The 23,908-nt window shown below is 42.4% G+C and overlaps 1 long non-coding RNA gene across 1 annotated transcript in view; it reads left to right on the top strand.

The window, feature by feature from the left end:
• LOC123781328 (uncharacterized) overlaps positions 1-23,908 on the top strand; it is a 165,106-nt gene that overhangs the window by 10,600 nt on the left and 130,598 nt on the right. The window contains exon 2 of the long non-coding RNA XR_006776663.2: positions 4,428-4,540. This is a non-coding gene — a long non-coding RNA (uncharacterized LOC123781328). The remainder of the gene's footprint in view (positions 1-4,427; positions 4,541-23,908) is intronic.

The following is a 23,908-nucleotide window of genomic DNA, read 5'->3' as shown; positions in this document are numbered from 1 at the left end:
ATGACCTAGTCCATAACCAGGAGTTGGATGCTTAACCGACTGAGCCCCCCAGGTGCCCCTACACTGGAAGTTCTTTTAAGGATACTTCAAACTGCTAAGATCAATACTCACATGTATTTGGGTACACATACATATGTCAAAGTGGTGTCTATTTTGTTATATATTTTATTCTCGAAAATTAAACCATGCCATCATTGAACAAATGCTTTGAGTTGGTAAGCAGTGATAAATATTTCCCAATAAATAATCCCCTTAAAGCAAGAGTCACTCTTATATCTCACTAAAAGTCCTATTTAGATTCTTAGAAATTATCTGGGCTCAAGGCAATAAATATACCGATTTAATCCCAGGGCAGTGTTTTTTAGTGTGATCCCAGGCCACCAACATGATCACCTGAGACCTGGGCCACATCAGTTTCCTATTGACCAGAACTTGTGGGTAGTTCCCTGTTACCTGCAGGGTTTTTTTTTTTTTTTTTTAAGATTTTATTTATTTATTTGACAGAGAGAGAGAGATAGCCAGCGAGAGAGGGAACACAAGCAGGGGGAGTGGGAGAGAAAGAAGCAGGCTCCCATCGGAGAAGCCTGATGTGGGGCTCGATCCCGGTACTCTGGGATCACACCCTGAGCCGAAGGCAGATGCTCAACGACTGAGCCACCCAGGCGCCCCTGTTACCTGCAGTTTTAATAAATGTCCCAGATGATTTAATGCACTAGAAGGTTGAGACTGTTGTGTTTGAGTGTAGTCACTGGGGATTCAAGTAATTTCTCTCCTTCCAGGAAGTAACAGTGACAAAATTTTCTATTTCTTACAGCCCTGGAGGGCAGATGGCAGGTTTTTTTTTAGGTGGGAAGGCAGAATCAAGCTGAAAACATCATTGCCTTAATTCCTCATAATCCCCTCCTCTTCCTTATTCTTGCCATCACTATAGCTGCTGTCATTTACTGAACATTCACCATATGCCAGGCATTGTGCTAGTAGCCTTCCAAACATGATCCCATTTAATCTTACAATGGGTTTTATGATTGCTAGGTTACCGTAGAGGAAATGGGGGCTTCAGTTCCTACAGCTGGTATAGGACAGGGCTGGGAGGTAAACTGTGTGGTTCCTGATGGTGGCCCTCAAAGGGTTGTGACAGTCTAAAAATAGAGAACTACTTGGGTGAAGGAGAGAGAGAAATGACATTTGTTAAATACTTTCAGTCAAATCAGATATTTTACATGCATGTTTATATTTACTGCTCTCAACAAACTGTGAAGTATCTATTTCTATCTTCACGTTACAGATATCAGCGCTGAGGCTCAGTAAGTTTACATATTTACCGAAAGTCGCTGCTAATAGTGGAAAGGCTCGGATAAAATTGTCTGCTCCCCATCCCCCACCCCGCCCTTTCTCTCCAGCAAACCCCAGCTGTAGGCAGAAGAGTCAGACTGAGTAGGTTAAAATCTCTACTCTGCCACATAGTAGTTTTGGAATATGTGTGATCGACAAATGACTCAATTCCCTGTTCCCCCATTTCTTCATCTGTAAAATAGAGCTAATATTGGTATGAATTTCATCTGGATTTCATGGGGATTAAATGACTATATCTATGTAATATAAATCACTTAGAACAGTGCCTGACATAAATCTAGCATTCTGCAAGTATTAGCTACAGTACTAATAATTATTAAACCTTGAGAATGGCAATTAGATGGCAAGATGGAAAATGATTAATGTTAGAGAAAACTGCCAGAATCAGTTGTTTCTAGTTTTTTTTCTTCTCTTCTAGTTGGCAGGAGTAAGTCATACACCCTATCTTGTTGCACATAACGCCGGTAACCAGGGTTGGAAGAAATCCTTGTATGTAGTCGTTGGTGGCCGTGATCGTAATCAGGGAAAAGACATGGGGGGGGGAATGGCACTGGGCTTTGAGCTCTTGCTTATGAAAAGGAGACAGAGGTTATTGCAATGATTCTGATTTTGATTCTGATACAATTTTATTGTTATAGGATCACAAGGTCTTGGGGAACGTTGGGAGAGAAGTCTGGAAAAGGAGGCAGAAATTCTTATTTATTCATTTATTTATCAGAGCTTTATCTACTACCTCCATTGTGCTAAGGGCTACATAAGCATCAGAGACAAAAAGATGAATGACACTGGATCCCACCATATCAATCCATTCATTCATTCATGACTGTGTGCCAGGCATTTACCAGGAGCTGGAGACACAACAATGAGAACGCAGATATACTCCCTGCTCTCATTGAGGTTACAGTTTAGCGGGGACAGACTAATGCCTATTACAATATAATATAGTAGGTTCCGTGGAGGCAGCACTCGAATCCATGATCTACGCGCCATGCGTGACCTTCCCATGACTTAAATCTGATCTCATTATTCTGTTTAAAACCCTATAGTGGCTCCCAGTGGTGCCTTCATGTCAAAATCCGAGATCCATACCATGACCTCACAAGAGCCTTCAGCGCTGGCCATTTCTCTAGCCCCTTCTCTCTCACCGTGATGCTGGCCTTGGCTGCCCGGTGTTCTGTCTGGAGGTATTAAAATGCCCTGTTATTTCCAGACTTAGAGCCTCCAGGCTTTTGCGTGTCTTGTTCCCTCTGCCCTCCTCCACCCAGCCATCGCCAGCTCATTCCTCAGACTTTCCTCCTATTCTGGTTCAAGCACCAACAGTAAATACATTGTGCCAAAATTTTCTGCTTTGTGGAGAAATCAGCTGCTACTGGGCTTCACCTGAATGTCCGAATCACCCTCCCTCCTTCCATTTCACTGTGTTGGATTCGGGGCCTTTGCTGCTGGCTCCCAGAGCTCCACGCACTTATTTTTCTTTGCCTGATGGATTTGCAGTGTTTGTGGTCTGTCCGGTGTGGAGAGACGACCCAGGCTCCCACTTGCTGGGCTTGTGGGTCAGAAGCAATCCCCTCTGAGACATCAGGAAGTTTCTGTCCTCTTCCCAGCTCATTTTTTTTTTTTAAGATTTTCTTTATTTATTCGACAGAGAGAGACAGCCAGCGAGAGAGGGAACACAAGCAGGGGGAGTGGGAGAGGAAGAAGCAGGCTCCTAGCGGAGGAGCCTGATGTGGGGCTCGATCCCATAACGCCGGGATCACGCCCTGAGCCGAAGGCAGACGCTTAACCGCTTTGCCACCCAGGCGCCCCTTCCCAGCTCATTCTTAATCGTCCTGCTAAATTCCCTGCAGTGTGTTTACACGACAAATGGGGTCAGAGTGGCATGGTTTGCTGGGTGTGAGATGGAGAATAATCTGTTTCCCTGCCCAGGTGGAGAACGTCTAGAAGGGCAGTGGGCAGTCAGGAACGTGGAGTGGGGAGCAGAGTGAAAAACTGGGGCCATTCGGATGAGAGTGTGGGACTTAGGTCACCAACTCAGGTGATGGACGCCCAAGAAAGAAGTCAGAAGGCAGAGAGGACGTGGACAACCTGAGCCGTAATTAAACTTGCCAGGGAAAGGAAGGGTTATTATTCTAACATCCTCATTTTGCCAAACGTTTAATATTCTTGTACTTGTAATTTCATCATTTATGTGATCAACAAAACTGAAAGAAATAAGAACTGTTTATGGAGCCCAAACCAGCCCCTTGTACTACGAGCTCTCGATTTCTAAACAGACAGAGCCTTTAAGAAAAATGTGGCTCTTGTTCCGAACCTGAGGCACAGCCCCCAAAGGGACGCTATTTACAGTTCTGAAAATAATCTTTTCTTTCCAAGGTGAAGGCTCACTGGGGGGCATATCATTTCCGTGATGAAGAACAGGTGGAAAAGAGTAGGCGTTGGTGCTGTTTGCAGCGTTCTTTGGATCGCAAGGAAGTAATACTGAGATCTTTGTATCCCTTTCAGCCCGGTTGCAATTTTTTTGCCTGTGGCCTGATACAGCGGGCGGCTGGTTGGCTGTGTTAGTCACACAGTTACTTTGTGGTCGAGGCTGTGAGTCAAGGCTTCTACCTTTTGCTTATAGTTCAGAGCTGTGACGCAAAAGCATCCCTCTTTCCACGACTTGTCTACTTGATGGGAATTCTTCAGGGCAAACTTAGAAGGTCACAGACTCTCTTTAGATATTAAGTGGAAAAAGCCACGTTCAGAACATTGTATGTAGAACATGGCACATTTTGCATAAAAAGGAGGGGATATAATATGTATTTGGCTCTGCTCGTATTTGTCTTGCAAATAAAACACAGGAAGGATGAAAAAAGCTGTTACGGGTGATTACCTATAGAGGTTGGGGTAAGGCTCCGAGCAAGAATTGGGTTCATGTGTTTTTTGGTCACCTGGATTTCTGAAATAGGGTATCTATCACCTTTTCAGGTCTGTCAAGAGGCATGACTTGTTATTTTACATAATATAAAATAAGAGCAGGAAAACAAAGTCCATTCGGTATTACAGCATGTGTTTAGTGCTGTGTTTGCTTTCAGGGTATACAAAACCTTCCAGCAGCGTCGGATCTTCCAGTCACTCATCGAAGCTGCCGTGTTTAGAGCGCCAGTTACTTCCCTACCGCAATCCCTTCAGCTGCCCTTCTAGGCAGGTAAGACTGTTCATCGTTTTGAGATGAGGAGACCAGGCCTTAGAAACGTGAGCTGACCAAACTAAGCCCAGAGAGTTGGAAGTGTCAGAGCCGGCCACCAGCAAGCTCTGACTTCAGATCCAGAGTACTTTCCCCTACAATAAGCTGACCACACCTTCGTGATTGCAGATGTGTTCATTCCATCCAGGAGCCAAAGTACACATCCAGTCAATAAATATTTATTGAATACCTGCCATGGACGAGGCACTGTGACAATCCTTGTTGATGTGAGAAAAGTAAGAGTCGTGAAGACAGGCAAGAGAGCAACGAAGCCCAATACTGGGCAGGGGGTGCTTTGGATGGAATGAAGCACAGGGAGGGTGGCAGGACATAAAGGACGTTTCATCGAACTGGGGAAGTTCATGGCAGTTTTCCCGGAGATGAGTCTTGGAGGACAAATGGTATTTAGTTAGGTCCTCCCAGTGAGGGTCAAGTGTATTCCGGGCAAGAGGGGACAAGATGTACCAAAGCACAGAGTTCTGAAAGGACACTACATTTGAGAAAGGGTCAATAGTTGGGCATGCCTACAGCGTGTGGAAAGAAACAAGGCCAGGAAAGGGAAGGGTCTTGTAACACTGACACTTGTCACACTGAGTTATTCGGACTTCATCCTGTAGCAACGGGAAGCCATAAATGATTCTTAGTAGAGGCATGAAAAGACTAAACTTCGAGCTTAGAAAAATCATTCTGGCAGGAGATGATGAATTGAAAAGGGGCCAGGATTGATGTTGGAGGACTGGTTGGAGCAATGTTACCATATTTTATTGTTTACTTGTTTGTGTGTATATATGTACTTTTTAACATTATGGTTTTTTCCCCCTGAAGTTGAGATGTAACTTATAGTGAATTTTATGTCATAATTTAATTTGCAGCATTTTTTTCTCTCTTAAGGGTTCCCAAATACCTGTATGTCTTATAACCTATGGCATCTCAAATTAAATGAAATACAGTGGTCCAAGCAAGAGGTGCTCAGGGTCCTATCCAGGTCTCTGGCAGTGGGGTGATAAAGAGGGAAAAGATTTAAGCGGTATTTAGATCCTGATATGTTATTGATTGTTAAGAAAAAAAAAGAAATGTGTGAACACTATGTATAATATGCTGCAAGTTGTGGGGAAAAAGGGTGTGTGTGTGTGTGTGTGTTGGGGGTAGAATACACACACATATGTATTTCTAGAGATGCATAAAATGTTTCTAGAAAGACACACAAGAAACTGGTAACAGTGATTGCTTCCAAGGAGGGGAATTTGGTGGCTGGGAAAATAGTGGAAGAGCAATTTTTCATTGTGTTCTATTTTGTACATGTTATATTTTGAACTATGTATTATGCACTTGAAATACATAAAATGATAAAAAATAAGAGGTATTTGGTAGGAATGATTGACAAATTTGTTGACAGATTGGTTATAGGATAAAAGAGAGAATGCTTTGTGTGTCAGGTTTTCTTCTTTTAAGGATTCTCTAACTTTTTTAAACAACTTTATTGAAATTAAACTTACCATAAATTCACCCATTTTAAGTGCACAATCTGATGACTTCTAACAAACTTACTGAGTTGTGTAACCATAACCACAATAGTTTTAGAGCCTTTTCATCATCCCAGGAAGACCCTCATTCCCATTTAGGTATCCCCCTCCCCCCACCCCAGCCACAGGCAACCACTAATCAACTTTCTGTTTTTATGACTTTATCTTTTTGGGCCAATGCATATAAATGAAATCATATAATATGTGGTGTTTTGTGTCTGGCTTTTTTCATTGAGTATGTTTTTCGGGTTTATAAATGTTGTTGTATATATCAGTGTTTCATTCTTTTTTATGGTTGAATAATATGCTATCGAATGGCTGTACATAATTTTGTATATCCATTCACCAGTTAATGGACGTTTCAGTTGTTGCTAATTTTGGCTATCATGTAGCTATTATTATTGGCTATTATAATGCTGTTATGAACATTCATGTTCAGGTCTTCCTGTGGAAGTATTTTTTCATTTCTCTTCAGTGGACACCTAGGAGTAGGATGGCTATGTTGTACGGAAATTAATATTTAATTCTACAAGAAACTGTCAAACTGTTTCCCAACGTGGCTGTATCACCGTGCATCCTTACCAACAACATATGAAGGAGGGCTCCTGTTTCTGCGTATCCTTACCAACACTTGTCCGTGTCTATCTTTTTGATGGACTTGATCCTAGGGGGTATGAAGTGGTCCCTCATAATAGGTTTATGTGCATTTCTCTAATGACTCATGATGTTCAACACACTGTCGTGTGCTTATAAACCATTTATACATCTTCTTTGGTGAAATGTCTATGTAAATCTTTTTCCCATTTTGAAATTGGGTTGTCTTCTTCTTATCGAGTTGTAAGAGTTCTTTGTGTCCTTAACTTTAATTTGACTAAGGAAACGTCTCCACCAGTAAGGAAACTCACTTCTCTTTCTACTTCTGAAAATCTTTTAAATTCTTATACCTTTTAGAGGGACCCTTCCAAAGTCTGTCCTGTTTATTTTTATAGTATTTCCATGAGAACACAGAGATTAATAATGAAAATTGATTATAACTTTCTTTATTCTTTTTTTTCCTGATTTTTTTAAAAGATTTATTATTATTTATTTATTTATTTGATAGAGAGACAGCCAGTGAGAGAGGGAACACAGGCAGGGGGAGTGGGAGAGGAAGAAGCAGGCTCACAGTGGAGGAGCCTGATGTGGGGCTCGATCCCAGGACTCCGGGATCACACCCTGAGCCAAAGGCAGACGCTTAATGACTGCGCCACCCAGGCATCCCCGATTATAACTTTCTTTCTTCACTACGGACTCAAACAAAAGTTACAATATAAATCTTCACATCAAATTTATTTCGGTAGTGCTTTCAAAGCTCCTAACTATCTTCCTAATTACCTTCATAGGCAGACTGAAAAATTCGATCTGGTGGAACTATGTCTCACTGTATAGTGCTCTGCGGGACACTTACTGCCCGAAACTGGGAAATTGGTAGCTCTAGAGATTTGATAAATGATCACAGAAGTAGCAACCTTTAGTAAAGTAAATACAGAGACTGCATCAATATTATGTGTCAGTTTTATATCTTCAGTTTTATCTGACCTAAATACCAATCCTTTTAGTAAAATATATTTTAATGCTTTGGGATAAAATAAGCATAGAAAAGTGGGGCTTTTGAATTTTAATTTTCCCTGTTGAGTAATTTTATTTTGTTTTTCCTTCTAAAGTAATCATGCATCACACTGCAAAGTAGCTATCCATAATCCTCTTCAACACACACACACGCGCACACACACACACACACACACACACACACACACACACACACGACTTCTAGATTCTAAATGGTCACAGTACAAATTAAGCTACCATACAGAAACTAAGAGGAGAGGCCTAGAAGGAGGAAGGAGATATACAGTCTCAGGGTTCAACAGAATATTTCTCTCTGCCTACACCAACGATGAGAAGGATTTTGAACATAAGTGGCCTGGGCTGCCAGACCAGGTTGAGGAGGAGGAAAAACAAGGCTTTGTTTTTGATTTTGTCATGAACTGTCGATGGCACATACCTTAAATACTGTTAGAAGGGTCAATGTGCTCCCTGCAGCTGGCCACTTGTGGTCATACTTCAGTCCTCAAACACATTTGGTTGGGCCCCCAGTGTGCAGTTTGCCCATTTGGTTTTTGAACCAACACTTAAAATGCAGGAGATTTAAAATAAAAATCCAATAAAAATGGGAAGATGTGGTAATGCTGGGTTCATGTTTTCATATGGTAGCAATTAGGTGGATCTGGGTGATGGATACTTCTTTTGGCTAGGACATTTGTTCTTACTTTGGCTAAAGACAGCTTGTACTTTCTGTTGTGTCACTGCCTGTGAGAGTATCCATTTTAGTTAATGAAAAATTATACGGGATGCTAAAAACATGATTTCCCCACCTGGACTGCTTGCTCGTTTCACTACCTGTCTGATTTCTGTAAGGCGTTTGAGTTTATAACTGTATTTGTTTTCCATGGCTGCTTACCCAAACTCGGTTGCTTTGAAACAACCGAGATGTACTCACAATTCTGGAGATAGGAAGTCCAAAATCAAAATGTTGGCAGGAGCTGTGCTCCCCACAGAGACTCTAGAGGAGAATCCATTCCACCTCTTCCGCTTCCGGCTTTTGGTGGCTCCAGGAGTTCCTTGGCCTGTGACTCCAATTCCGCCTCCATCTTTATATGGCGTTGTACTCTTCTCCCTTGTGTCTCTCCTCTTGGTTTTTTTAAAGATTTATTTATTTATTTGAGAGAGAAAGAAAGAGGGTGAGGGTGGGGGGAGAGCCAGGGGGAGAGACTCTTCAAGCAGACTCTGTGCTGAGCGTGGAGCCTGACACCGGGCTCAATCTCATGACCCTGAGATCATGACCTGCACCAAAACCAAGAGTCAGAGGCTTAACTGACTGAGCCACCCAGGCACCCCATCCTCTGTGTTTCTTATAAAGATACGTGCCATTGGATTCAGGGCCCACTCGGATCATCTAGAATGATCTTACCTCCAGATCCTTAACATTTCCAAATAAGGTCACATTCCCATGTCTTAACATGGGCATATCTTTTTAGCGACCACGTTTGAGCTTACAGTAAGCAAACTGGAGAATCCTGGAGGACATTCAAGTAGAATGGGGAGTGGAGGCTGGTGCCATCCATCAGGTTAGAGAAATGGAAGGAGGGCAAGATCGCAGAGAAAGGTTTTGCCTCAACTATTAGTGTACCAAGGGAATCAAGCAGCCTTAAGCTCTAGGATCCCCACACTTTAGGAAGTGGAATTAGGGCAGACTTAGTTTCTGTGATCCATCGATTTCACCTTGGCTTAGCTATACTGATTTAATTGCTCGCTTGATCTTAGCCACGATGACTTTAAGTGGGTATACAGTCTACTATCTGTTGGCTGCTTTCAGTTGCCCCAAACCACAAGAACCATGAAAAAAATGCAACAAATATGAACATTTTAATTAACATAGGACTAAGACTCTCCTCTCTTAGAGGGGAGGTGAGATGTGAAAGTAGGTCACATATAAAAATAGGTACTCATGGAGCTAGGACTCCCCACTGTGGGCAGATAACCCGGCTGGGTCTCATGAGTATCGTCAAGAAGCTACTCCTCTCAGAAAGCTCTTAGTTGTTAAATTTCATGCAAACACAGACCGTTAGGGCAGAAAGGACATCGGGGATAGTCCAAGCTAGGCTAGAACTAGATCTGAGGCTTCAGTTGAGACAGTCGGAAATGTGGGGGGAACTGAGATAGACCAAATACCACGAGTACACACAACACATAACCCATTAAGAATCTAGAAATTTTGCTAGTGCCTGTTTGCAAGTTTCTTTCTGTATTGTGCTGTTTTCCTTCTAGAAAAGACCTGTGTGTGCGTGTGTGTGTGTGTGTGTGTGTGTGTTGAAGAGGAGCACCCAGAAAACCGTACCCAGACCCCCAAATATACCCAATCCTCCAAATGTCCGAACCTTCATCAGGCAATTACATTGGTATCCCCAGAGACACATAGCTAGAAAAGTTTATTGTCCCCCTGCTGAGATGTGGTGGGGATTTTCTTTGCTGGAGCATGGTAACCAGGGCAGCAAGAAGCCCAACCAGGAGGCTGGTCCGAGGTGAACCCAAACAGCTTTACTTAATTCTGGGCTACTCCTGGGGGTTGGGTGGGGGGGTGGCTGGCAAAGAGAAGTGTCTGACATTCTTGCGAGCTGACATCAAGCTGCAAAGCTGCTGCCCTCTGGTGAGTCAACAGCAAAAGGCCCACATCGTTCGAGAGCAGCGGCCCAATCAGAGAATGCGGTGCCACGCCTCAGAAATCTTGAACTTCCAGCAGACCTCAGAAATCTTTTTAACCTTCAGCAGACTTGAGAGAGCTCCTTCCGGAGAAAGAATGCAGAAATGATTAAACTTATGAGAAGCTTAGAATCTACAATAATAACAATAAGCCAAAGTCCACATTTGCTTTTAAAGCAATTTATGGCTATAGACAGCCAACACCCTGAATTTTACTCATTTAATAAATATTTAAACTTTTACTCTTATGGCGAGCCAGGAGGGCATACTGAAGGACTCCCTGGGGCATCGAGGTTTTCTGGATATTGAAATCAAGGTGCTCCGGAATGGCACTGGTGTTCTAGGATAGTGCTGAGTTCCAACAGCTGTTGGTGGAGCTGAGCCCCCATATCCACAGACTGTTAGCTGCTATAATGATAATTTTATGTATAAATATGCATATATGTAAATTCTACAGCAAAAATGAAAATCAGATTTTTTTTTAGATTTTTAAAAATTTATTTATGTGACAGAGAGACAGCCAGCGAGAGAGGGAACACAGCAGGGGAGTGGGAGAGGAAGAAGCAGGCTCCCAGCAGAGGAGCCCGATGTGGGACTCGATCCTGCAACTCCGGGATCACGCCCTGAGCTGAAGGAAGACGTTTAACGACTATGCTACCCAGGCGCCCCCGAAAATGAAAATTAAGTGTAGACGTCTCACCTTTTTCATGAAAGCTGTGTTGCTGTTTAGCAATTTCTCTGAATTTCACTAGGTTGAGCAGGAATCAGTGGGGAGATGTCATGCATGAGGCACGAGGGACATTATTTGCCAAGTGCAGCATAAACCTGCTTGTCAGGTAAGAGCAGAGTCCCTTCCAGCGCATTGCCACCATATGGCATTGCCATATCGTGGAGTCCATAAAGGGGAATGACATTGTAAAAGATTAACTGGGTTTTACTTGGCAAGGTCAGGCATTTTGATGGCAGGCTGTAAAATAGTTAGAGGAGGAAAGAGAATCTGCAGTTGGAGGCCATCTGAGATTTGGGCTCTGGTTTTCCTTATAGGCCTGGCTTCTGGTTTGGAATGTCAGGAGCAAAAAGGTTCACCTGGCCAAGGGAGGATGCTCTCTGCCGACCTGGGGTAGGAGGGAGTCTCACAAATAATGGCTGTGGTACTCCGCTGCCACTAGGAAAAGAGAATTGGTCCCGACATGAAGACGAGCACGCAACCAGCGCCAAAACTGCTTCCCATGGGACTGGAGATCTCTATCATTTTACCCTTCTTTTTTTTTTTTTAAAGATTTAAAAAGTTTATTTGAGAGAGAGAGGAAGAGAGAGAGCATAAGCAGGGGGAGGGGCAGAGGCAGAGGGAGAAGCAGACTCCCTGCTGAGGAAGGAGCCCAGTGTGGGGCTTGATCCCAGGACCCCGAGATTATGACCTGATCCAAAGGCAGACGCTTAACCAACTGGGTCACCAAGGTACCCCTCACTTTGCCCCTCTTACACGCTAGATCTGAGGAGTTGAAAGGAGACTAGATCATATATACCTGTGCATTTCCTCCTTCCTTTGTTGGCTTCTTTATTCATTTATTTGTTTCTACATTTAGCAAAAATGTTTTTGCGTATCTTAGGTGCCAAAGCATTGAGCATACACTGTTCTTGTTTAGAAGAGGAAACAAACAAACAAAAAACCCCCAGATAATTGCAATGCAGTATAATTAATGCTCTAATTACAGCAACATGTATTGAACTCTTACTAAATACCAGGAACTTTGCTAGGAGCTATAAATGAATCCCTGTAATACCAAGATAGGGGTTTGGTTATCACTCCCTTTTGTAGAAACAGGTTTGGAGAGATTAAGTCCTACAGCTTAGAAGCAGTGAACAAAAAAAGTTTAAGCCTAGACATTTCGACTAGAAGTTTGGGTCCTTAACCACTCACTTCCAAATTTGGGGAAGATGACTAAAACTACAATACTTACAATGACTATAGAAAGCCAAGCCACTCTTTAAATGAGGGTGTGTGTGTGTGCTGGCTGGGGCATCGTGGGCTGGTGGTGAATTGTAGGCAAAAGTGATCACTTGTGCGAGGACTGTGAGAGGTGTGTTTTCAGGGGAAATGAAAGTGATTAAACAGCGTTGGAGGTTTCCGTGGCTGATCTGGTTTTCTATTAGGGCATAACAAAGCCCTGCAAAACTCAGTGGCGTCAATAATCATGGCCATGTCTTTCCTTCACAAATCTGCCATTTGGGGAGGGCTTGGTGAGGACCGCTCCTTTCTATTCCACGAAGCGACTGCCAGAGATGCTTGAAATATGGCTGGTGGCTGGGGCTCCTCATGCGTCTCCATCGTTATGAGATCTCTTCTCCTGGTCTCTCCAGCACGGCAGCTGCTGGTAGCTGACCTTCTTAACGGCAGCTTAGGCCTCCAGAGGGGCACCTCTAGAAGAGATTGCCAGACAGACACTTCATTTCTTTTTATGATCCGGCCTCGGAAATCACATAGCTTGACTTGTGCCAGACTCAATTAGTTGAGGCAACCACAGGTGCTGCCCCCGTTCAAGGGGAGATGATGTAGATTCCACCTCTTGATGGAGAAGTGGTGAGGCTCTGGAAACGCATGTAGGACCAGAAATATCACTTCAGCAATTTGGGGGGGGTGGCGGGAAATAAGGTGGATACATGCAGCTGAGTGGAGTCCTTAAAAAAACAGATTTGGAGTATGATGGACTTTGATTTCAACTATGGGCTCCACCACTTCATAGTTGGGTTACTTTGGTCAAGTTGCTTAACTTTTTTTTTTTTTTTTTAAGATTTATTTAATTTACTTATTTGAGAGAGAGAGAGAGAGTGTGTGCCCATGCACCCGTGTGGGGAGGGGCAGAGGGAGAGGGAGAGAATCTCAGGCAGACTCCATGCTGAGCACGGGACCAAATTCTCGGCTCCGTCTCATGACCCTGAGATCATGACCTGAGCCAACATCAAGAGTCAGACACTTAACCCACTGAGCCACCCAGGTGCTCCTTAACTTTTTTGAGTCTCGGTTTCCTTATCTGTAACATGAGCATGCTAATAATGATCAAGTGGAGTTGTGAATGATTAAAAAATATATGTAAATCCTTTGGCATTGGGTTCTGGCACAAAGTGGGTCCTTCAGATACAAAACCTGTGGTTACTAACGGGCTAGTAGCAAGATACGTAACTGGAATGGAGGAAGGGGCCAAGGTGGGGAGGGCTTTTGAAACTAATAGTAAGCTGGTAAAATAATAATAGCAATGATAGCCAAAGGTTACGGAAAACTAAGCAGCGCTAATCTCTTTGAAAGGAGTATCTCATTGATCTTAACAACAAACCCATGAAGAATGACGATTGTTATCCTATTTTATAGATGACGAAATCGAGGATCAAAGAGGTTAAGCAACTTTCCCAGGTTGCTAAATAGCAACGACAGGATGTGAACCATAGTAATTGTCTTTAGCAGAACTTGTATATTAGGACAGTTTGGATTTTAACCTGAAGGCTATTGGAAGCCACTGAAGAATTTTTAAACTAGGCAGCCTTAAACCTGTTCTTTCAAAAGCAATATGGCAAATGGATCAGGGGCTCTAATCCAGGTGAGAAATATTGAGATATCTGATCTATTATTGCAGACACAAGTAGTGTGGGAAAGGTGGAGGAGGTCCAAAGAAGCGAGTGGCAGTCATCCTTGGTGACTGATTGGATGTAGAGAGAAAGGGAGGGCATGTCTACAGCCATTAGTCAGCTTTGGTGCAAGCCCTGGCATGTGCACTATTACTCAGGCCTCCAAGTGGAGAAAGAAAACAACCCCAGGGTGTCTTCTAACTTAATGCATATTTCCTAAGTCCTTGCACTCTCAGTCTAGACTAAAAACAAACAAAACAGACTCCTCTTGAAGCTCTCAGATCTCTTACCTTGCTATTCTAGCTTTCAAATTCTGGGCCGAGCTTCCTTTCCCACACCCCAAGCCCTCGTACTGGGGATTACAATGATCGTTTGTGTGTACTCGGCGATTGTTCCTTCCATATCAGGGGCCTTGGGAGGATGATCTGAGGCTGCTTTCTGCTGTCCTTGCTTCCTCCACCCAGCACTGGAACTACACATACAATTTGTTGGTTCTCGTAAAGGATGACTGACTGCGGCTCTAATATGGTCTTCAGGCTGCCTGGGGAGGGAGGGTCTCTCTCTGAGGTCCTTATTGACTGTGTCATTTAGTTTCATGGTAAAGTTCCTTTGGGGGAAACAATATGTGCTTTAAAGGACAGAGAAAGGATATGTCATTAGATACAGCATTCCATATCTCCGATTAGGGACTTGAATCTATTGCCGAGTCAAGGTCGGAGGCACAAACTGGCCCTCCATAGGAAAGTTAACGAAAACAAACAAAACGAAACCAGCAGACAACCCCCAAAACCTAGTTTTTCCACCCATGAAAATATTTATCTTTTCAAATTATTTTATCTAAACTGGAATAATTTCTGAGATTAAAAAAATGGCCGCGACCTTGTCTGATGGATGTATTTACTGTTATTTACTTGTTTGCACTTTCTATCTCTTTCCTTCTCTGTTTTCTTTAGAAAATGGTTAATTTTTGAAAAGTAACTTTCTTCTGATGCTACGTTTTGAGTAAATTCCTGCCTCTCCCAATGGACTACGGAGGTTGACATTTGATCAAACAGCTTTTGTCCATTGACTGTTGCCTTTAGATGTAGTGGGTGCTCCATTGAACTCAGTGTTTCAGACAATAAATCACTTGAGAAGAGGATATCACTCTAGCTGTTTGGACTCTGTGTGCATTGCTTGGTCATTCAGCAGCTAGTTATTAACTTCACCTTTTGCTGTCAGTCTCTGAGTTAGAAGTTGGTTAAGCTATGCCAATGCATAAGGTCACTGGATGCTCTCGTAGTCGGGTCACGGTCCCGTGGGAGGATCTTAGATCTAGCTTCCTTTAATAAATAGGGAGGCTTACACTTGGCTTTGCGCACTGAATTATTCCTTTAGAGAAACTATCCACTATACTTTGATTACAATTCAAGTTTTTCATTATAAGTAACAAAAAAGAGTTATTTTATAATTTAGAAATTTCCCCTAAAATGGGAATTTCCAGTGAAACTCATTAAATTGGTGGATGGTAGTGAGTGAATAACTGGTGAGGTCATACTCTCTTGTTATGAGCGGATACACACACTGCGGATTGGCAACAAGTAGGGATATAAAAGTTAGAGAAGGGTCTGGTTTCTTTTTAGAGGTGTTTTCGCTTGTTCAAAAAGCTCCCAAACCATTAAACATCAGACTCCCCCCCTTCCCAAAAAAGTAGCCTCATCTAGGCTACTTTTTCATTAATTAAACCTTGCATTAGGGGATGAGTTTTTTTCCCCCCAGAAGGAATCTTCTTATTTGGGACAGCTTCAGCAATTTAACCACATTTTCCAGTGTATAGAGCAAGTAAGAGGCAATCATTCGTCGGTCATAAAGATAAGCCAAGGAGTGGAAATATTTTTTGTAGGTCACGTCACCTGACAGAAACTTTGGACTGATCCTTTCCTGGTTCAAGAGTTCAGCCATAAGACCTACTTTCCCTATCAGCTGGGCTCAAGCTGATAAAGTTCCGAAGCAAGCAAAGGTTCTTTATGAGCTTTTATTTAATTGTCTTGTGACAAAAGGGTTGAGGGACATTGTCTGTATCGAGTTCCTTCTGGTTGGTATGTTCTTTTTTTCAATAAGTCATTGTCTCCCATGATTGGACAGGGTAGATGGAGTTTGATTAAACAGTTTGCATCAAATTTCTAGTGCCTACTAGAGAGAGCCTTCATCCCCGGGAGTGCTTAGTGAAGGAATAATTGTGAACTTAGCCTTAGATTGGTGATTGGCCAGGGATAAACATGACTCAAGAGAAAACTAATCACATACGAGCAAGTACAGTATTCGAAACCCACCAAGTGCGTTAGATGCCGGTGATAGAGATGAGAATGAGCTTGAGACAGAAATTTCCCTGAAATTGCTTATGAGATATTTTCTGCTATGAGAATTAGCTGAGTAGATCTTCTTCCCAGGAATTTATCCCCAGAAGAGTTCATTCAAAGGTGTTACTCAAAAAGTGGTGTGTTAGGCCTATATCCATGGGGGGCTTCAATGGATTCCAGCTCCTCTGCTCCTTTGAAAGGAAACCAGTGCTGGATTTTCCATACCTGATCTCACTCACTTGCCCTTCTAGTCCCGTCTTCCCTTGTACTTGGTCTGTAAACACCAATAGCAGGACACTTTCTGCAGCTTCCATCCTAACTTCTGTTCTAGTCCTGACTCCACCACAAAGTCACTGTTGACCCTGAAGAGTTCAAATAACCTCCCTGAGCTTTTCCTTCTTCAGCTGTAAACTAAATAGGTGAATGAGATGATGGCCAGGGTACTTGATGAATCCCACAATTCTCTTCTTTTGTGAATAGACCCTAGTTAGAATAGCTTAAAGCTGACACTTGATCCACTGTTTATTATTTTCTCTACTAAGATGCACATATCAATCAATTGTTTTTCCTTAAATGTTGGGCTAATTTTGTGATATCAGGTAACTAAACACCTTATATTCATTAGTATGGGATCCACTGGGTGCCTGATACTAACCAAGTATATTCTTGTCTGTGGCTGCGAATCTGCGAATGTCTTCTGGTACTATCCCTTGGGTGAGTGGAAGTTGAAAACCATTAAGTTTCAATCTCTAATAGGACTGTGGTTCTGACATGGATTTTCAGGCATCTTAGACTGCATGGTGTACACAGATGAAGATGTACTTTTTGGTGTTTTCTTCTTCTATGTGGTACAATTATTTTAATGTCATAATATTAGCATTATGGTTCCTATCATTTCTTGAGAGCTTACTATATGCTGGACACTGTTGTTAAACAGCTGTTTAATCATCTCAAAATGTGGTAGTTATTATAATAATTTTTGTCTTCAAATTATCACATGTGAGTGAATTAAATACATATGCACAGAATTAGAAAACAAACACCCTATATAACAAACATCTCTCAGTTTAAGAAATTCAACTTTTTCAGTCCTTAGATGTCTTCGTGTGTCCTCTCCAGTCACACCCCCCCTTACCTCTAGAAGCAAACAATGTGTAAATCATTACCTATTTTTCTTTAGGTTTTCCATCTCTGTATCTCTAGATAATACGTGGTTTAGTTGTACTTGTTTTTGAACTTGATGTGAATGGAATCTTATAGCATGAATTCTTCTAGAACTTACTAGTTTCCCAATATTTTATTTTGACATTTGTCATTATTGACATGTTAGCTGTAATTTATGTAGTTTATACATTATGTAATTTATAATATTCCATTGGATGACTTTGCTATAATTTATTCTACCATTGTAGATGTTTGGGTTGTTTTCATTTTATTTATTTTTGCTGTTATGAACAATGTGGCCTTGGATATTTTTATACTATACAACGATAGATATTTTCAAGGGAAAACAAAATTTCTCTGTTGTGTGAGTCACATCTCTGTTGGTTACAAGTGACTAAACCCATCTTGAACTAGTTTAGGTAAAATGAGAAATGCTGAACAATCAAACCATGGAAACTATAGGGATGCAGATGGACTTCCTGAAAAGCTGAAATAAGTGTTCAAAAACTCCCTCCAAGATCTCCCTCCAGCTCTTGCTTCTGCTTCCCTCTGGTTTGACTTTCTTCTCTTTCACTGTAGATTGGCTTCTTCTAGATGGCAAGAAACATTGCTGTCAACATTTCCTGAGTTCTACATCAAAAAGATCTCATACAGGCCTTTGGACCCAGTGTAGCATCAAATATGCAAATGAATAACTTCTGACCCGGACTATTCTCACCTCCACCCCCACCATCGTAACCACTTCTGTCACAACTTATTCTCCGAAACTTCCCTTTTAAGTCTTAAACTCCTCAAACTTCTTCTTTTATGATCACCCATTAGCCTTCCTCTTGGTATCAGATCAAATTAGCCTAAATGCATCAAGTGGCCTAATTCTTCCTGTCCCTCAAATAGATCCCTACCTCCTACTTGGATCACTGTGTTAGTTCAAGTCTTCTGAGAAGCAGATGCTACGATGAGAATCGACATGTGAGAGATTTGTTGAAGAAAACCTTGTGGGAGAAAAATGGGGAAGGCCCTGGAGGAGGCTGGGAGAGCTGTCAGACCACTATGTGGGACTGATCCCTGTGAAGGAGAAAAGAAAAGAAGGCAAGGAAAACATGCCTTAAGATTTCAACTCTGGGGGCGCCTGGGTGGCTCAGTCGGGTATGCATCTGACTCTTGATTTCAGCTCAGATCATGATCTCAGGGTCGTGCTGAACAGAGACTTGGCTTGAGATTCTCTGTCTCCCTCTCTCTCCTCCCCTCCCCCACCCCACTCTCTCTTTCTTTAAAATAAACAAACAACATCTTTAAAAACATTTTTCCCCCCTCAGATTTCAATTTTGAGGAAGTTTTGGCAAGGCTTATTTGGAGTCCTCAAACTAACGCTGCCCATTAGAGGAGTCCTGCGTCTTTCAGGAATGGGCCTGCCTTAGTAGCCCTGCTGCGCTTAGTCACGGCTGGGAGCAGCCACAGAAAGCATGGCCTCAGAGCAAATGTGGTGATGGATTTCAGAGGGCAGCAGCTGGGACCACTGGTCTATTATGCTTCCCACAGTGGCCACCATAATTACTATCCCAGCAATCTTTTTTGGTACATTCATGGGATAACGGTCTTCTTTTTCATGACTTCAAATGCCAGGTCATTGAAAGGGCTGATTATTCAAATTCATGTGGCATCTCTGACTGCATACTTTCTGTTCATCACATCTTATTTTATTTCAAATTGCTTTTACTAATTGACTCAATTCACCCTTACCATCCTGGTTGTTTCTTTTGTCTTCTTCCTATAAATATTATTGTAAAGTATGCATGATGGCTTGGATTCTGAATCTCCAGTCCTCATTGAGCAACCCATAGTAATCACCAATTCCTAACTGCAGAAATGTCTTAGACAAAGACTATGTCATTGCTAAAATCAAGGTTTGGACCCCAAATGCTTTTGTGATTTTTCTCAATGGATCAAATGGACAGCTCACCGGAGTCACAAGGACTCCTTTTCCTTGGTGGGTTGATGTTGGACTGGAAGAAGATTTACATCATGTTGTTTATGACTCCTTTAGAGTGGTTCCTGCTTGTTCTTTAAAGTGGAAGGGAGAGTGAGGAAGGCATCCCTTGGAGTGAACATATACTATACAAATGGAAAGGAAGCATGAATGATACCACCACGACAACATAGTCATAACCAGGATGGTCCTGGGAAAAGTGAGTTATATGCTCACTCTAGGCTTTCTCTTCCCAAAAGCAAGGAGAGCTTGTACCTCTCACCTCACCAAGCGCATGGAAAGAAAGAGAGCAGTGAAGTGTTTTAAAAGATATCTGAGGGGCACCTGGGTGGCACAGCGGTTGGGCGTCTGCCTTCGGCTCAGGGCGTGATCCTGACGTTATGGGATCGAGCCCCACATCAGGCTCCTCTGCTATGAGCCTGCTTCTTCCTCTCCCGCTCCCCCTGCTTGTGTTTCCTCTCTCGCTGGCTGTCTCTATCTCTGTTGAATAAATAAAATCTTAAAAAAATAAAATAAAATAAAAGAGATATCTGAAAAGAGAGGAATGCAGAAAGATATAATTTTAGCCTCTTTTCTTTCTCAAAACTAACACCCCTTAGGACTCAAGGTTCACTAAGTGTCTTTATTCCCGAGTTCTTCCTTGCTGGGGTGAAGATGGCGTGAGGATAACAAAGAATGGGTAGGGGCTGTTCTCCCTTCAAGTCTCCTCCAGAATTATTTCTAGATGATTATCAGCTTGGATCATATGGGGAGTCTCAGTGGTTTTACAGGGTAAACAGGACACATCTTCTTGGAGGGCACATTTTTCCAACAATTTGAGGGAAAATTTCTTCTATGCTAAATCAAACCCAGATATATGATTATTAGAATGCAAAATTCATCTGGATTTTAAAAACATAACATGTGACTTCAAAGATATATTGTCCTAGGGGCCATTTTATACTCCTGTTCTGATCCTCTTTTAAATGTTATTATTCACTATTCTAAATTCTTAGTTACATCTTTTTGGAAAAGTTTGAAAAGAACTACCCAAGAAATTAGGGTGTGTCATCAACATTCTCTTAGCTCTTTTGTCTCTTTCCAAAATTGGATGGAATGACATTGGACATTACCAGCTTTTTACTGTTGTGACAGCCATCTGAGGATATCATTGTAATTGATAATTCAGACTGGATTACCCAATGTGTAATAAGACTCAAGGCAACCAGAACTCCCCATGATACATGGAGATGAGCTTTAAGTGGGTGTGGAGATGAGCCAGGGTTTTTTCCTTCAACAGTATTTGTTGAGTGCCTTCCATGTGTCAAGAGCTATTCTGGAAACTGTGATAAAGCAGTGAACAAGACAGATAAAGGCCTTCCTCTCCTGAAGTACAGCAGACCTGACAGAGAATGAATATTGACAAAAACTAGTAAATAAGTAAACAAATTAAAGCATTCTAATAGTGCTTTAACTGCTGGGGAGAAAACAAAGCAGGAAAGTAGTTACAACCTGTTTGGTGTGGGGGACATTGATGGCTTCTGTGAGGAAGTGACATTTGACCTTAGAACTAAATAGGGAGAAGGAGGCAGTCAGATGAAAATGAGGGAAGACTCTTTCAGGAAGTAGCAATGGCAAGTGTAAAGAACCTGAAACAGCCTGAGGAACAGAGAGAAAGCCAGTGTGTGGGCCACTGTGGAGGAGGGGGAGATTGGTTGGAGAGAAAGGCAGGGAATAGGCCATATGGGGCTCTACAGGTCATGAAAAGGAGTTTGGCTAATGTTCTAACTATAATCAGAAGTTACTAGAGGGTCTTAAGCTGGGGAATATCCAGATTTACCCAAATAGTAAAACCATCTCTTCTTGAATAACTTGGCTAAAAAGGATATTATGGCTGTGGATATGTGTGGAGATTAAATAAAACATGGAGGAACGGCCTCAATGCAACTTGATCTCACTTAAACACGAGAGAACAAGATGGTGGCTGGGAGTGTTAAAAGGCTTTAAGGATCATGACTTTTAATAATGAATGAAAGTTTCAATTTTGTTATGAAGAAAAATGTTTTGTTTGTTATATATTCAGAAGGAATTCCCATTCAAAATAACTGAGAAAATGGGTGCCTGGGTGGCTCAGTAGGTTAAGTGTCTGCCTTCAGCCCAGGTCATGATCTCCGGGTCCTGGTATTGAGCCCCGCATCAGGCTTCCTGTTCAGCAGGGAGTCGCTTCTCTCTCTCTCTCTCTCCCTCTGCCCCTCCCCACCACTTGTTCTCTCTTTCTCTCTCTCTCTCTCAAATAAATAAAATCTTTAAAAAAAAACCCAAACCCCCAAAATAGCTGAAAAAAGTCTAGGGTGTTTACAACAATAAGCCTTTTAAGACACATATAGAAAATTCATATACCTAGAGTCTGATTTTTACAAAGCTCAGACTTCACTACATATAATATACTATGAATTTTTTTTTTATAATTTAACCTACTTGAGTAAAAAAAAACACAAGAATTTAAGGAATATGAATACCATTTAAAATGACCCTTTAAGTAGTTTTAAAGTCATGTACGAGCACAGTGTTTTTTGGATATGACAGCCCCTCCACCCCAGGACATTGAAATGAGGGGGGACCTCAACCTGGAATGAAAACAGCGCAATCATGTTTCCAAGGAAAGCGCAGTGAGATAGGAAAAACAAAAACAAAAATCACCAACTCATTTGGGAGCTCATAAAAGGCAGAGAAGAGTTTGCACATCTCAGCCCGATTTGCCTTGGCATGTGAATCATTTAACAGGAAAAAACACGGGGCTGACTCAGCTTGAGCAGGCTCTTGTTGTCCCTGCTGAGGTCCTCATTTGGTGTGCACCCCCCCCCACTCTCCTCAGACCTTGCTTCCCTCCTCTTTTCTCACTGTAGGGAAACAGGAAGTCATGTTTATTAATAAGACTGACTGGGATCACACCCAAGGCAATGTCAAATCTTTACCTCTTCTGGGCTCGGGAAGAGGTTCAAGGATCAAGGACAAGCTTCTGGTTAGAGTGAGAGGCAAGGCCAGAACTCTGAAAAATAAACCCACAACCAACGTTGATACAGGCCCCTGGAGTGACCTAGAGCGTATCTGCCTGCATGAGATCTCGTCAGTTTCCACTGACCCTCTGGTGAGGCTTTATCCCTTCTAGGAGTGAGACGACTGGAGCCTCAACAGGAAAAGGAGCTTGCCCAAGACGACAGGTTGAGCGGCACTCAGATCTGGACCTTCTGACCCCTAGGGCTGTGCCATTTGTCTGTCATGCCTCCTTGGCAGATGGTTCTAACACAGGAGAGCATTGCCCAGGGTGGGGTCTCCTAGGTGCCTTGTTACAAGGCTTTATCCCCCTTTGTCTTTCAGTTGTATCTTGTGGCCACCTACAATTAGCTCCTATAATGGGGTTCTCCCTTGCATGACAAAAATTGAGTTGCATTACTCTTGAAAATAGGGAGAGAAAAAGAGAGAGAGAGAGACAGAGCGACTCCTATGTTTCTCACTCCACCCTACTTCACTCCCTCTCAACAGGGAGAAAGTACTGAAAGAAGATTATTGCTATGAGGGGCATAATGAGCTAAATGGGTGTTACCCAGTCTGAAGAATCTTAGCGATGTCAATAAGCCACTTGAGACAACAAGGCACCTGTTGTTCTGTCCTCATTCCTTATCGGTCCTTGGCTTTGGGAAGAGGAACTTTCTGGAAGGAGAAGGACCTTTGTGGAGTGAAAAGGAGGGGAAGGTTTATGAACTCTAGGCCCTGAAGCAAACCAGTGACAAGTTGTTCCATGGGCTGACAGTTTTCTTTTTACCTTTGCTTTCTAATAGCTATTCATCTCATTGTCTGAGACTTCCAGTAAAAGTCATAGTAAGAATCAAATGTAATCCCCTAAGTATATTCACCACAAGTTAGCTCCAGCCATGCCAAAAATTCTCAGTGTAATTCCAACTCAAGTATGTGTGATCAATTGACCAGGTAGGCAAAGTGACCCTATGGGGGAAATTTATGGGATCTCCGTGGCTTGGGTTTGCTTAGCATACACAGATCGTGTTTGTTTTCATCACACCAACTGCTTAGTACAGGGTTGTTTAAATGGATTGGGAAATCTCACGAAAACTGTTAAACGAAACAGTTCCTGTTTATGAGTACACACCTGAGCATCTTACCATTTTCCAGAGGCAATCAGAAACTTGCTTTGAGGGGCGCCTGGGTGGCTCAGTCGTTAAGCGTCTGCCTTTGGCTCAGGGCGTGATCCTGGCATTCTGGGATCGAGCCCCACATTAGGCTCCTCCGCTGGGGGCCTGCTTCTTCCTCTCCCACTCCCCCTGCTTGTGTTCCCTCTCTCACTGGCTGTCTGTCTCTCTGTGTCAAATGAATAAATAAAATCTTTAAAAAAAAAAAAAGA

This window comes from Ursus americanus, chromosome 18, assembly GCF_024610735.1.
Source record: "Ursus americanus isolate L20-20 chromosome 18, mUrsAme1.1.p, whole genome shotgun sequence".
In the NCBI taxonomy this organism is placed as follows: Eukaryota; Metazoa; Chordata; class Mammalia; order Carnivora; family Ursidae; genus Ursus; species Ursus americanus.
The sequence above is the reverse complement of the archived record's forward strand: the minus strand, read 5'-3'. Positions and strand labels throughout refer to the sequence as shown.